The 13,273-nt window shown below is 36.5% G+C and overlaps 1 protein-coding gene and 1 long non-coding RNA gene across 4 annotated transcripts in view; one reads left to right on the forward strand and one right to left on the reverse strand.

The window, feature by feature from the left end:
• LOC145695205 (N-acetylated-alpha-linked acidic dipeptidase 2-like) overlaps positions 1 to 13,273 on the forward strand; it is a 148,516-nt gene that overhangs the window by 134,086 nt on the left and 1,157 nt on the right. The gene's annotated exons all lie outside the window — the stretch shown is intronic.
• Positions 1 to 13,273, reverse strand: part of LOC145695211 (uncharacterized) — a 332,249-nt gene that overhangs the window by 22,619 nt on the left and 296,357 nt on the right. The window lies entirely within an intron of this gene.

The following is a 13,273-nucleotide window of genomic DNA, read 5'->3' on the forward strand; positions in this document are numbered from 1 at the left end:
GGAAGTTGCAATTAATTTAAACCGCTTCCGGATTGATAAGGACAGAGAAGAATCTATATTTGATATACTGAAGGGATATTAAAAGAAAAAAAAACTTTCTGGCTATTTTTCAGCATTTTTACTGTATAGTGATTAACATTAACACCGGAAATGTAAAATTTCTACCACTTCCTATTGGAATAGAGAGATAAGAGCAGAGATCGGGCCCATTCCTGGAAACTCTGAACCCACAACGAACGGACGGAAATAGTCGTTCTTTAAGACTCCCCATAATTATGCATAGCATACGTCTAAAAATTAGAATATTATGTTTTTTCTCCCCTTGAAGTAAAAATTCTATAATAAAAGGTAGTAACTAAGTAGTACCCTTTGACAGGGTGCTCGTCCTCTTCAAAAACGTGGGCGCAACACTTAAAATTTATCATCTTTTCCCTAAAGATTTACCATTCCCTTCTCCAAATATACCATTCTTCCACAAACTTACCAATCTTTCCCCGTAACATATCTTTCCCTTTAATTTTACCATTCTCCAATTTGTAGCGTTTGCAATGGAAAATTACGTTTCCTTCAAATATTCTCATGGACGCAACCTGAGCCCTAAAACCCTCCTGTGGACACTTCTGCTCTCAAAGTATTAAAAACTGAAGCAATAGAAGTAGTTGCTTAGTTAGAGTTTAACGTCTCTCTTTTCAACACCAAGACTATTTGAGACGGGAACATACAGTTTAACTTTAAAATCCGAAATTTCTAGGTATTCCAGCACAATGGAACCGGGCATCCTGTGCAACCAAAGATGCGACCAATAGCCACTAGGCGAACAGTTATGGCTAATAGAATATTGTAGCAGAAACTATATAGGCTAATTGATAAACTTTCCAGTTTCGAGCTACTAAAAACTCATGAATGTCCGTAGAAGGATATTTCAGATTCAAATTCATGAAAATTCTCATTTTTACACTCAAAGGGTTGCATCTTGATGTCGATTTAATAAGAATGTTCTTTCTTTGGCATTCTTTCTTTTCTTTCTTTCTTTCTTTTTTTTAAAACAAAAGTCCTCCTGGATTTTTCTAGTGTGGTTTTGCTACAACAGTTCGCTCTGGAAGAAAGAGGCAATAAAGAAGTTGTTTCCAGAAGCATTTACTTTCATTTACACTTTCTTTTTAGTCTGTTTATTCATGTTACAATAAAAAAAATAATCTAATGCTGTATTCGTCTTAAATTGAAAATATCTTGAACCAAGGGCGCCCATCAGGGGGGAAAGGTGGGGCGCTTGTCCCCCTCTAGAGGAACTTGTACTTCGGAAGATCGAAAGTCCAATAGACTTTTTAGAATAGTTACTGCAATATTTGAGACTACATTTGAAATGTCGCTCATACTTGCCCTTCCCCCCTGGAAACCACAACATGGGCGCCCTTGTCTTGAGCTTAAATTTACTCCTATTATATAAATCCTATTTTGTTCATTTCCTCTTTGAATATACCCCGTACGAACTTAAAAAGTACGTCTTATAGTATTACACATTGAAACAGAGTTCTAATTTAACTCCTTCTCTCGTCAAAAATAATCTCTAATTGCTGTTCTTGTATAGATTCTTTCAAGAGCTCTTTCTGGATTTTAATTTCTTCCTCCCAGCCAGAAGGGTTTCTCCAGTGATTTCCAGCTTTGCGCTTCTCAATAGCATCTCTTTTGTTCTTTTTTTGTAGAGGTCACTGTTCTCTCTTAGACAATAAGTACTTCATTCGAAGGACTCTTGGGCTTAAGTTGACTCTCATTATCTTCACAATGTTCCTGAAAAAAATATTAAGGTTGTTCGCTACTAACTCTTTTGGTTTTCGTAAATAACCAAGAAAACAAAGAATATTGAAAAGTTAGAAAGTCAGGTATACAATAATACCTACAAAATACCATTAAATACCTCATGCACAAACGCAGTTATCCCATTAGAGCCCATAAATATTTGAAAGCCGTTTATGACGAAACAATTGTTTTAGTATGAGCACCGAAGAACACGGAGAAGGAAACTTTGCAGTTTATTTCTGACTTCAATATTACATTGTCCCTAGTGAATTGTCGCCATGCCTAGCGACCGTAAGCCAACGGTTAGCATTCTTGCTTTGCAATCGGGATGTTTTGGGTTGGTATCCGGTGGCTATGGTTGCCAATTCTGGAAAGTAAAAAGAACCAGCATACCCTCAAAATTCCCTATGATAGTAGGTCTAAGTATGAAGTATCTCCGTTCGCACCCATCCATGGGAAGGAAATGTACTATAGTGACCAAAAATGCATTAGCACCTGTAGTCTGTATATCCTTAGTACATTCACTAATAAGCTTAATAGATACATTGTTCTATAAATGAGAAAATGAAATCGTCATTGATCATTTTATTGTATTTAGCAGTAACTACCATTCTTTAATATTATCGAAACAAATGAACAAAAGTATATTAATCTTTACATTACAATGTAGGACTTGGAAAATAAAATTTATACTTCAACTACAGGAAATTCCTTTAAAAAGTCCATTTTTACTCTTAATAAATGTATAGAATTCCTTACAAGTATATTTCAAATTTTTCCTGATACAGTCCCTGTCATTTCTAAAATTATCTAAACATATGAACAAAATATATTAATCGTTGATAGATGGTGAAATGTGATAGTTTTGGATTTACAGAGTGAAAGTTACTTTTTAAATCTATACTTCGAACTAGATAACATTGCTAACTAGATACAAATTTGAAAAAAAAAAAAAAAAAACGGTCACAAAGGGGCTGGTAAGAAGTTTGTACCGGTCCCCGGCTTTAATCAAAACAACAGGAATATTTCCGGCCAGGCCGGTGAAAAACCGGCTAGTTAGCAACAATACCCGTGGCCAGCCATCCAGACTGAGCTCCTCAGTTCTACCAGGTAAATGTCGAGATATTATCTTAAAATATACGTCCTAACTGATTTCCTTCCATTTCCTTTGTCGTTATGGTTAATTATTGTAGACTTTAATAATTCCAGGAAAATGGGACTTTGCGGTTTGTACTGTATCTGGATGTTAGTTAATAAATAAATAATAAAACACTTAATTTTGTCTCTTGTTGCCCTTCCTTAGTAACAAATCGTTTTGGTGTCTCGGTGCAGCAGGGTATTTCTGGGGTCCCAAGTAAGAGTTATTTTGAAAGCGTAACAGTTGAAACTTGATCACTTTGTCAGAAACCATAACAATGGGACACGTTAAATTGATGTTTACAAGGCTTTAATTTTCAACCTTCTCCAAGCCATCACAGCAAAACCAAGTGGGATGCAGAAACGGAAAGAAAACAAGACTTTACATTGGACGTCACGTACCCCACACAATAAATGGCAGACTCTACCATTCAATCATTCTGAAGTAGCAAGCTTGCCCGCCAGGTGTAATTCGATTTCACCAGGCGCCGATCTTGAAATTTCATGGAACTCAGCAGTGACGACTCTAGAGGGGACAAGACGGCGGGTTCCCCCTAGTGACATTGTCCTCTCCTTCCCCCTGATCGGTCTCCAGATATATTGTAGCATAGGCGGCGCCACAGTGGATGCAGGGGGTGCAGCTGCACCCACATTAACTTCGATTTTCAGATTTCCTACAATAATCCTTTCTATTTTGTATATTTATGGTTTTCTGTTTGGATATATTCGAGCGACTACTTAGGTCTCTCATAAGTTACTTGCTATTATACCGTGTTTTTCTAGTTATTATTTTTTTGAGTAAAACTTAGGGATTATTTTGGAGATCTTAAGGCTCAATAGTGCAGAGCGTTCTGGCAGCAATGTTAGGATGTGTTGTTCCATCCTAGCCTGCACCCACATTACCAAAATCCTGGCGCCGCCTATGTATTGTAGTAAAGAATAAAAGTGAGTGGGAACGCGGGGGATGTTCCTCCCCAACTTCGAGAAAATATCTATGGCGTCCCTCCACTTTCTAAATAATTACTATGGGCAAAGATAGAGTAGTATTGGCTGCACTTTGCCGAACTTTTTGGCCCCTGGGTCCCTGCCTCAGGACCCATGGTCCCTGGCCGGGGTCAATGACCTAGGGGTACATAGGACCACCCCCTCTAAATTTTGGCAGGGGTACCATGGCCCACCCCCTAAATTTTGGCAGGGGTACATAGGACCACCCCCCTTAAAATTTGGAAATTGCCAAATCTAAAAATTTGGTATGGTAGGGTAGGACCATAGTATGTACCTCTATCAGTATTGGGGGTCTATGTCGTTCCCTTTCATGGGTAAAAAATTGCCAAAAAGTCAAATTTCGGGGGTTTTTGACCTAATTTATCCCCTTGGATGAGGTGTTATTACCCTATATGGTTATATGGGCGTATACAGGGGTCCATTCCCTTTCATAAGACATGGGTATATTAATGCACCCCTTGAAAAATTTGGGAGGGGTACCTTGGCCCACCCCTTAAATTTTGGAAATTGCCAAATCTAAAAATTTGGTATGGTAGCCTAGGACCACAGTATGTACCTCTATCAGTATTGGGGGTCAATGTCGTTCCCTTTCATGGGTAAAAAATTGCCTAAAATTCACATTTCGGAGGTTTTTGACCTAATTTATCCCCTTGGATGAGGTGTTATTACCCTATATAGTTATATGGGCGTATACAGGGGTCCATTACCTTTCATAAGACATGGGTATATTAATGCACCCATTGAAAAATTTGGGAGGGGTACCTTGGCCCACCCCTTAAATTTTGGAAATTGCCCAATTTCAACATTGGGTATTATAGTATAGGACCCTAATATGTATTATGATAAATTTGGATGGTCCACCTCGTTCCCTTTTAGGGGTACAAAATTGCCAAAATATAAACGTAAGCAATACGTAGTACCACGTGTTTGGTTTTGACCTAATTTATCCCCTTGGATGAGGTCCTATTACCTTATATGATTATATGGTTATGTATATTGGTCCATTCCCTATTATAGGACATGGGTATATTGATGCACCCCGGGAGAGGTACCATGGCCAACCCCTTAAATTTTGGAAATTTTCCAATTTGAGCATTCGGTATCATAGTACATGCCTCAACATGTATCATGATAAATTTGGGTGGTCCACCTTGTTCCCTTTCATGGGTACACAATTGCCAAATTTTAGTACAACCACGTGTTTGGTCTTTTGACCTAATTTATCACCTTTGATGAGGTGTTATTATCCTATATCGTTATATGGGCGTATACAGGGGTTCATTACCTTTCATAAGATATGGGTATATTAATGCACCCCCAGGAGGGGTACCTTGGACCACCCTTTAATTTTGGAAATTGCCCAATTTAAACATTCGGTATAATAGTATAGGACCCTAATACATATTAATGTAATTTCGTTCCCTTTTAGGGGTACAAAATTGCCAAAATATAAATGTAAGCAATACGTTTTACCACGTGTTTCGTTTTTTTACCTAATCTATTCCATTGGACGAGGTCCTATTACCTTATACGTTATATGGTCACGTATGGGGATTCATTTCCTATCATAAGACATAGGTACATTTGTGCACCCGGGAGGGGTACTTTGACCCACCCATTTAATTTTGGAAATTGTCCCTTTTATATGTTTGGTATTATAGTATAGGACCCTAATATAAATTACTATAAATTTTGGTGGTCCACCTCGTTCCCTTTCATGGGTACACAATTGCCAAATTTTAGTACAACCACGTGTTTGGTTTGGGCTCAATTTATCCCCTTGGATGAGGTCCTATTACCTTATATGGTTATATGGTCATGTATATATTGGTCCGTTTCCTATTATAAGACATGGGTACATTGATGCACCCTTTAAATTTTTGGAAGGGGTACCATGGCCATCCCCTTAAATTTTGGAAATTTTCCAATTTGAGCATTTGGTATTATAGTACTGGACCCTAACATGTATTATTATGATAAATTTGAGTGGTTCACCTCGTTCCCTTTTAGGGGTACGAAATTGCCAAATTTTACTACAACCACGTGTTTGGTATTTTGGTTCAATTTATCCCCTTGGATGAGGTCCTATTACCTTATATGATTATATGGTTATGTATATTGGTCCATTCCCTATTATAAGACATGGGTATATTGATGCACCCCGGGAGGGGTACCTTGGCCCACCTCTTTATTTTGGAAATTGCCCAATTTAAACATTTGGTATAATAGTATAAGACCCTAATATATTACTATAAATTTGGGTGGTCCATCTTGTTCCCTTTCATGGGTACGAAATTGCCAAATTTTAGTACAATTGGATGGTCCACATCGTTCCCTTTCATGGGTAAAGAACTACCAAAAATCAAATTTCGGAGGTTATTGACCCCTATTTAATACGTTATATGGTTTATTACCTCTATATGTTTATGTTCTCTTTTAAATTTGGGAATTATCAAATAACAAAATTCGGTAAACGTTTTCTAGGACCCATTGGTATTCCTCTTATGACCAAATATTCAAAATTTAAAGGTTATTGACCGGCTTTATTATTGAATAAGTACAGGATTTATTACTTTTTCATAAGACACAGGTGTATTTGTGTACCAATCTTAAATTTTGGGAGGGGTACATTTCTTATTGTCATATCAATAATTGGTAATTGTTCTTTGGGTAAATCATTGTGAAATATGAGTATGATCACGTGATCAGTTATTGACCTATGATGGGATTAGGAGTCCAGGACATTGGTACATTTAAACTTTGTAGGATAATTTGAGAATGCGTCATTGGTATTGATTATTACAGCCAAATATAAACGTAAGCAATACGATGTACCACGTGATTGACCTTGATGAGGTAGTGTACAGGGATACATAGCTAACCTTATTGAATCTTATGACTCATAGTCTTAAGGGAATATATGCTACAACACTGGCAAAGTTATTGTTGATGCAATTTGATTGGTTGATCACTATCTTTCGTGCAATCTGATTGGCTGATCACTATCTTTTGTGCAATTTGATTGGTTGCTGATTTTCAAATCTTTGCTGCATTCAGTTTTAAGTTTTGTTTAACACTTAAAAATCTTGGTTTCGTTCAACATTTTGCACTCACTGATAAATATGATCAAAACCGTTTATTTGTTAATCGAATAGTTAAAAAACCGGATAAAGTTTGACGGTTAACCGTGAAACGTAAAATTTTTTAGTTTGAAAATTTTTTGTTTGAAAGTTTTTGTTTGAAAACTCTTGTTTCAAATTTGTGTTTGAATTTTTTGTTTCAGAATTTTGTTTGAAATTTATGTTTCAAAATTTTTTGTTTGAAAATTTTTTTGTTTGAAATTTTTTTGTTGCAAAATTTTGTTTGAAAATTTTTTGTTCGAAATTTTTTGTTTTGAAATTTTTCGTTTCCAAATTTTTTTGTTTAAATTCTTTTTGTTTCGAAAGTTTTGTTTGAAATTTTTTTGTTTCAAAGTTTGGTTTGACATTTTTAAAAGTTTGTGCACTCATTAGTAAAGAACCGGAACTGTTAGAACAAAAACCTCTGGCAACATTGTGGTGCAATAGTACACGTCAGAACATAGGGTTGTACTTGAAATGAAAAAAAACACAATTCATTGAAATGGATCATTTTATTACACTCCACATACATCCATACCAGATAGTGGTTCTGGATATTGTCGATACAATGTATTTTGAACTTCTTGCACTAGTTTGTCTTTAGCATATAATTTTAATTCCAATTGAAGTCTTTTAAGGTCTATTGCGATATCAATTGGTGGAAACTCAATGTCCATTTGATCACAAATAAACTGTTTATCAATACAGGTATGCACCCACGAACGATGTTGACAACCATCACAATATCTAGATACATGTTGTACAATATGCATAACACATTTTTCAAAGTAGTACTTTTTCAGGAATATACTTGTTTTGTTGCACACTTCCACTGCATGTTTAACACACTGAAATACGCTGATGAATTTGTTCCATTCTGTTTGCGTTAGATACACCATGTTGCGAGGGACATGGAATGTACTCTTTTTACGTAACAGCACCATCTTCTCTTCGAGGACTGTACGTAGCACCACTTCATGATTTGAGCCTAATGATTTGACTATGGTCACATTTAGCTCATCATGAAAATAATCGTTCATTTGGTCGATTCGTGAACATAATATTTGCCATTCTTCACAGGTCAGTTGTACACCAAATTGTTCTGCTTTGCCCAATCGAATCACTGGTTCAAATGTTCTAGCACTGATACCAATCATCACATGTTTTGTTTGAAATATATTTATTGGATAATAGCTTGCGAAGATGAACTCTTTATCGTTAGAAGTACACATCTTTCCTCCTGAAAAGCACTTGCTCAAATGATTTCGTGGGATGACAGTGTATTGGTTAATTTATAGAACTACGGCTGACGTCATAGGAAAGGAATGTGCTGACGTTTGAATTCATGGTTTCATCACAGTTGCTGACGTCATGCTGACCAACCAAATTCATACAACTATGTCTGACGTGCTGACGTTTGAATTCATGATTTCATCACAATTGCTGACGAATCTGGCTATGTACTAAATTCAAATTGATGACTTCGACCCAAGAATCCTTTGTAACATAAAGATACAGATCCAGTATTTAAGAAACGCAGCAGTTCTTCTTGTTTTGATGCCTCCATGGGAAAATATCTTGCTGGTAAAATTATATTCTTATCATTTTCAAGCTTCACTACGATTCTTAATCCAAACTTTGTAGGTATCATTTGGCTAGCTAAGATTCTATGAGGTACATTCTGTTGTAAATCAGTAATCTTGGTAAATGATTTCATCACATCACGTGTGTTTAGAAACTGCAGACAAGTAGCCATGATGACGTTATCATGAATACTAACTCGAACGATACTTATATATGATGCAAAACTGATGACGTTGCATTATCGTGTTCTGACGTGTACTATTGCACCACAATGTTGCCAGAGGTTTTTATTCTAAACAGTTCCGGTTCTTTACTAATGAGTGCACAAACTTTTAAAAATGTCAAACCAAACTTTGAAACAAAAAAATTTCAAACAAAACTTTCGAAACAAAAAGAATTTAAACAAAAAAATTTGGAAACGAAAAATTTCAAAACAAAAAATTTCGAACAAAAAATTTTCAAACAAAATTTTGCAACAAAAAAATTTCAAACAAAAAAATTTTCAAACAAAAATTTTGAAACATAAATTTCAAACAAAATTCTGAAACAAAAAATTCAAACACAAATTTGAAACAAGAGTTTTCAAACAAAAACTTTCAAACAAAAAATTTTCAAACTAAAAAATTTTACGTTTCACGGTTAACCGTCAAACTTTATCCGGTTTTTTAACTATTCGATTAACAAATAAACGGTTTTGATCATATTTATCAGTGAGTGCAAAATGTTGAACGAAACCAAGATTTTTAAGTGTTAAACAAAACTTAAAACTGAATGCAGCAAAGATTTGAAAATCAGCAACCAATCAAATTGCACAAAAGATAGTGATCAGCCAATCAGATTGCACGAAAGATAGTGATCAACCAATCAAATTGCATCAACAATAACTTTGCCAGTGTTGTAGCATATATTCCCTTAAGACTATGAGTCATAAGATTCAATAAGGTTAGCTATGTATCCCTGTACACTACCTCATCAAGGTCAATCACGTGGTACATCGTATTGCTTACGTTTATATTTGGCTGTAATAATCAATACCAATGACGCATTCTCAAATTATCCTACAAAGTTTAAATGTACCAATGTCCTGGACTCCTAATCCCATCATAGGTCAATAACTGATCACGTGATCATACTCATATTTCACAATGATTTACCCAAAGAACAATTACCAATTATTGATATGACAATAAGAAATGTACCCCTCCCAAAATTTAAGATTGGTACACAAATACACCTGTGTCTTATGAAAAAGTAATAAATCCTGTACTTATTCAATAATAAAGCCGGTCAATAACCTTTAAATTTTGAATATTTGGTCATAAGAGGAATACCAATGGGTCCTAGAAAACGTTTACCGAATTTTGTTATTTGATAATTCCCAAATTTAAAAGAGAACATAAACATATAGAGGTAATAAACCATATAACGTATTAAATAGGGGTCAATAACCTCCGAAATTTGATTTTTGGTAGTTCTTTACCCATGAAAGGGAACGATGTGGACCATCCAATTGTACTAAAATTTGGCAATTTCGTACCCATGAAAGGGAACAAGATGGACCACCCAAATTTATAGTAATATATTAGGGTCTTATACTATTATACCAAATGTTTAAATTGGGCAATTTCCAAAATAAAGAGGTGGGCCAAGGTACCCCTCCCGGGGTGCATCAATATACCCATGTCTTATAATAGGGAATGGACCAATATACATAACCATATAATCATATAAGGTAATAGGACCTCATCCAAGGGGATAAATTGAACCAAAATACCAAACACGTGGTTGTAGTAAAATTTGGCAATTTCGTACCCCTAAAAGGGAACGAGGTGAACCACTCAAATTTATCATAATAATACATGTTAGGGTCCAGTACTATAATACCAAATGCTCAAATTGGAAAATTTCCAAAATTTAAGGGGATGGCCATGGTACCCCTTCCAAAAATTTAAAGGGTGCATCAATGTACCCATGTCTTATAATAGGAAATGGACCAATATATACATGACCATATAACCATATAAGGTAATAGGACCTCATCCAAGGGGATAAATTGAGCCCAAACCAAACACGTGGTTGTACTAAAATTTGGCAATTGTGTACCCATGAAAGGGAACGAGGTGGACCACCAAAATTTATAGTAATTTATATTAGGGTCCTATACTATAATACCAAACATATAAAAGGGACAATTTCCAAAATTAAATGGGTGGGTCAAAGTACCCCTCCCGGGTGCACAAATGTACCTATGTCTTATGATAGGAAATGAATCCCCATACGTGACCATATAACGTATAAGGTAATAGGACCTCGTCCAATGGAATAGATTAGGTAAAAAAACGAAACACGTGGTAAAACGTATTGCTTACATTTATATTTTGGCAATTTTGTACCCCTAAAAGGGAACGAAATTACATTAATATATATTAGGGTCCTATACTATTATACCGAATGTTTAAATTGGGCAATTTCCAAAATTAAAGGGTGGTCCAAGGTACCCCTCCTGGGGGTGCATTAATATACCCATATCTTATGAAAGGTAATGAACCCCTGTATACGCCCATATAACGATATAGGATAATAACACCTCATCAAAGGTGATAAATTAGGTCAAAAGACCAAACACGTGGTTGTACTAAAATTTGGCAATTGTGTACCCATGAAAGGGAACAAGGTGGACCACCCAAATTTATCATGATACATGTTGAGGCATGTACTATGATACCGAATGCTCAAATTGGAAAATTTCCAAAATTTAAGGGGTTGGCCATGGTACCTCTCCCGGGGTGCATCAATATACCCATGTCCTATAATAGGGAATGGACCAATATACATAACCATATAATCATATAAGGTAATAGGACCTCATCCAAGGGGATAAATTAGGTCAAAACCAAACACGTGGTACTACGTATTGCTTACGTTTATATTTTGGCAATTTTGTACCCCTAAAAGGGAACGAGGTGGACCATCCAAATTTATCATAATACATATTAGGGTCCTATACTATAATACCCAATGTTGAAATTGGGCAATTTCCAAAATTTAAGGGGTGGGCCAAGGTACCCCTCCCAAATTTTTCAATGGGTGCATTAATATACCCATGTCTTATGAAAGGTAATGGACCCCTGTATACGCCCATATAACTATATAGGGTAATAACACCTCATCCAAGGGGATAAATTAGGTCAAAAACCTCCGAAATGTGAATTTTAGGCAATTTTTTACCCATGAAAGGGAACGACATTGACCCCAATACTGATAGAGGTACATACTGTGGTCCTAGGCTACCATACCAAATTTTTAGATTTGGCAATTTCCAAAATTTAAGGGGTGGGCCAAGGTACCCCTCCCAAATTTTTCAAGGGGTGCATTAATATACCCATGTCTTATGAAAGGGAATGGACCCCTGTATACGCCCATATAACCATATAGGGTAATAACACCTCATCCAAGGGGATAAATTAGGTCAAAAACCCCCGAAATTTGACTTTTTGGCAATTTTTTACCCATGAAAGGGAACGACATAGACCCCCAATACTGATAGAGGTACATACTATGGTCCTACCCTACCATACCAAATTTTTAGATTTGGCAATTTCCAAAATTTAAGGGGGGTGGTCCTATGTACCCCTGCCAAAATTTAGGGGGTGGGCCATGGTACCCCTGCCAAAATTTAGAGGGGGTGGTCCTATGTACCCCTAGGTCATGGGTCCTGAGGCAGGGACCCAGGGGCCAAAAAGTTCGGCAAAGTGCAGCCAATACTACTGATAGACACGGAGGACGGCGTGACGTCATGAGTCCCCCTGCCTTTTCGGATCCACTTTTACCCCTAACGTCAAGTAATATAAAACTATATTTTCAGTATACAAACAATAACTGCCCTCAGCACTACGAGAGTTGCGTACCTGATACGAGAATGTGAAAACGATCAAGTATATCGCATAGTAACATTGTATATTATTCAGTCAAGAACAACAGTGCCGTAAAGTAGGGTAAGAAATTGGAAGTACCATAACAATATGCTTCAAAAAGACAAACAACATGCATGAATCAAGGTTGAAGTTACATGTGCGTGCACTGCTCAACAATATTTTCAGGGTCTTCGAGACGACCTCCCCGCAAAAATGAATGAATCAGTTCGCGGGAAGCACTACAACACAAAAGAAACGTTCATCCCTACCATATGGCGGTCCTTGTGGGACATCGACAAAGGTCGACGCGCTGACGGTATATGACGCCTTCCATATGTGCAGCATAAAGTGATAGAGATGGAAGATGATTACATAGGAGGAATATAAGACCATGTTGTCACGCTACATAAATCTTGTAGCTGTCATAAAAAAAAAAACTTGCAACCTTACTATATTTCTCCATGTAAACATAGTCTTGAAAGGGAGACACAACATTTTTTTCCATCTTGCAAGGAGTTGAACCATGTGCAACTTTCTAGGACGTCCTGCTTGCTACAAGCTATCGCCCTCCCGCTGACATACAGGAAAAACCAGTTTCGCCTCTTCCGAAACGAATTCTTTTGGACAGGAGGGGAAGTGCGCCAAAATACACGTTTTTAATGAAGATGTTCACTGTTTGTCTACTAGAGTGCAGTGCTGCATGTGTGGAGATACGTT

This window comes from Thermobia domestica, chromosome 9 (genome assembly GCF_964235325.1).
Source record: "Thermobia domestica chromosome 9, izTheDome1.hap1.1, whole genome shotgun sequence".
Taxonomy (NCBI): domain Eukaryota; kingdom Metazoa; phylum Arthropoda; class Insecta; order Zygentoma; family Lepismatidae; genus Thermobia; species Thermobia domestica.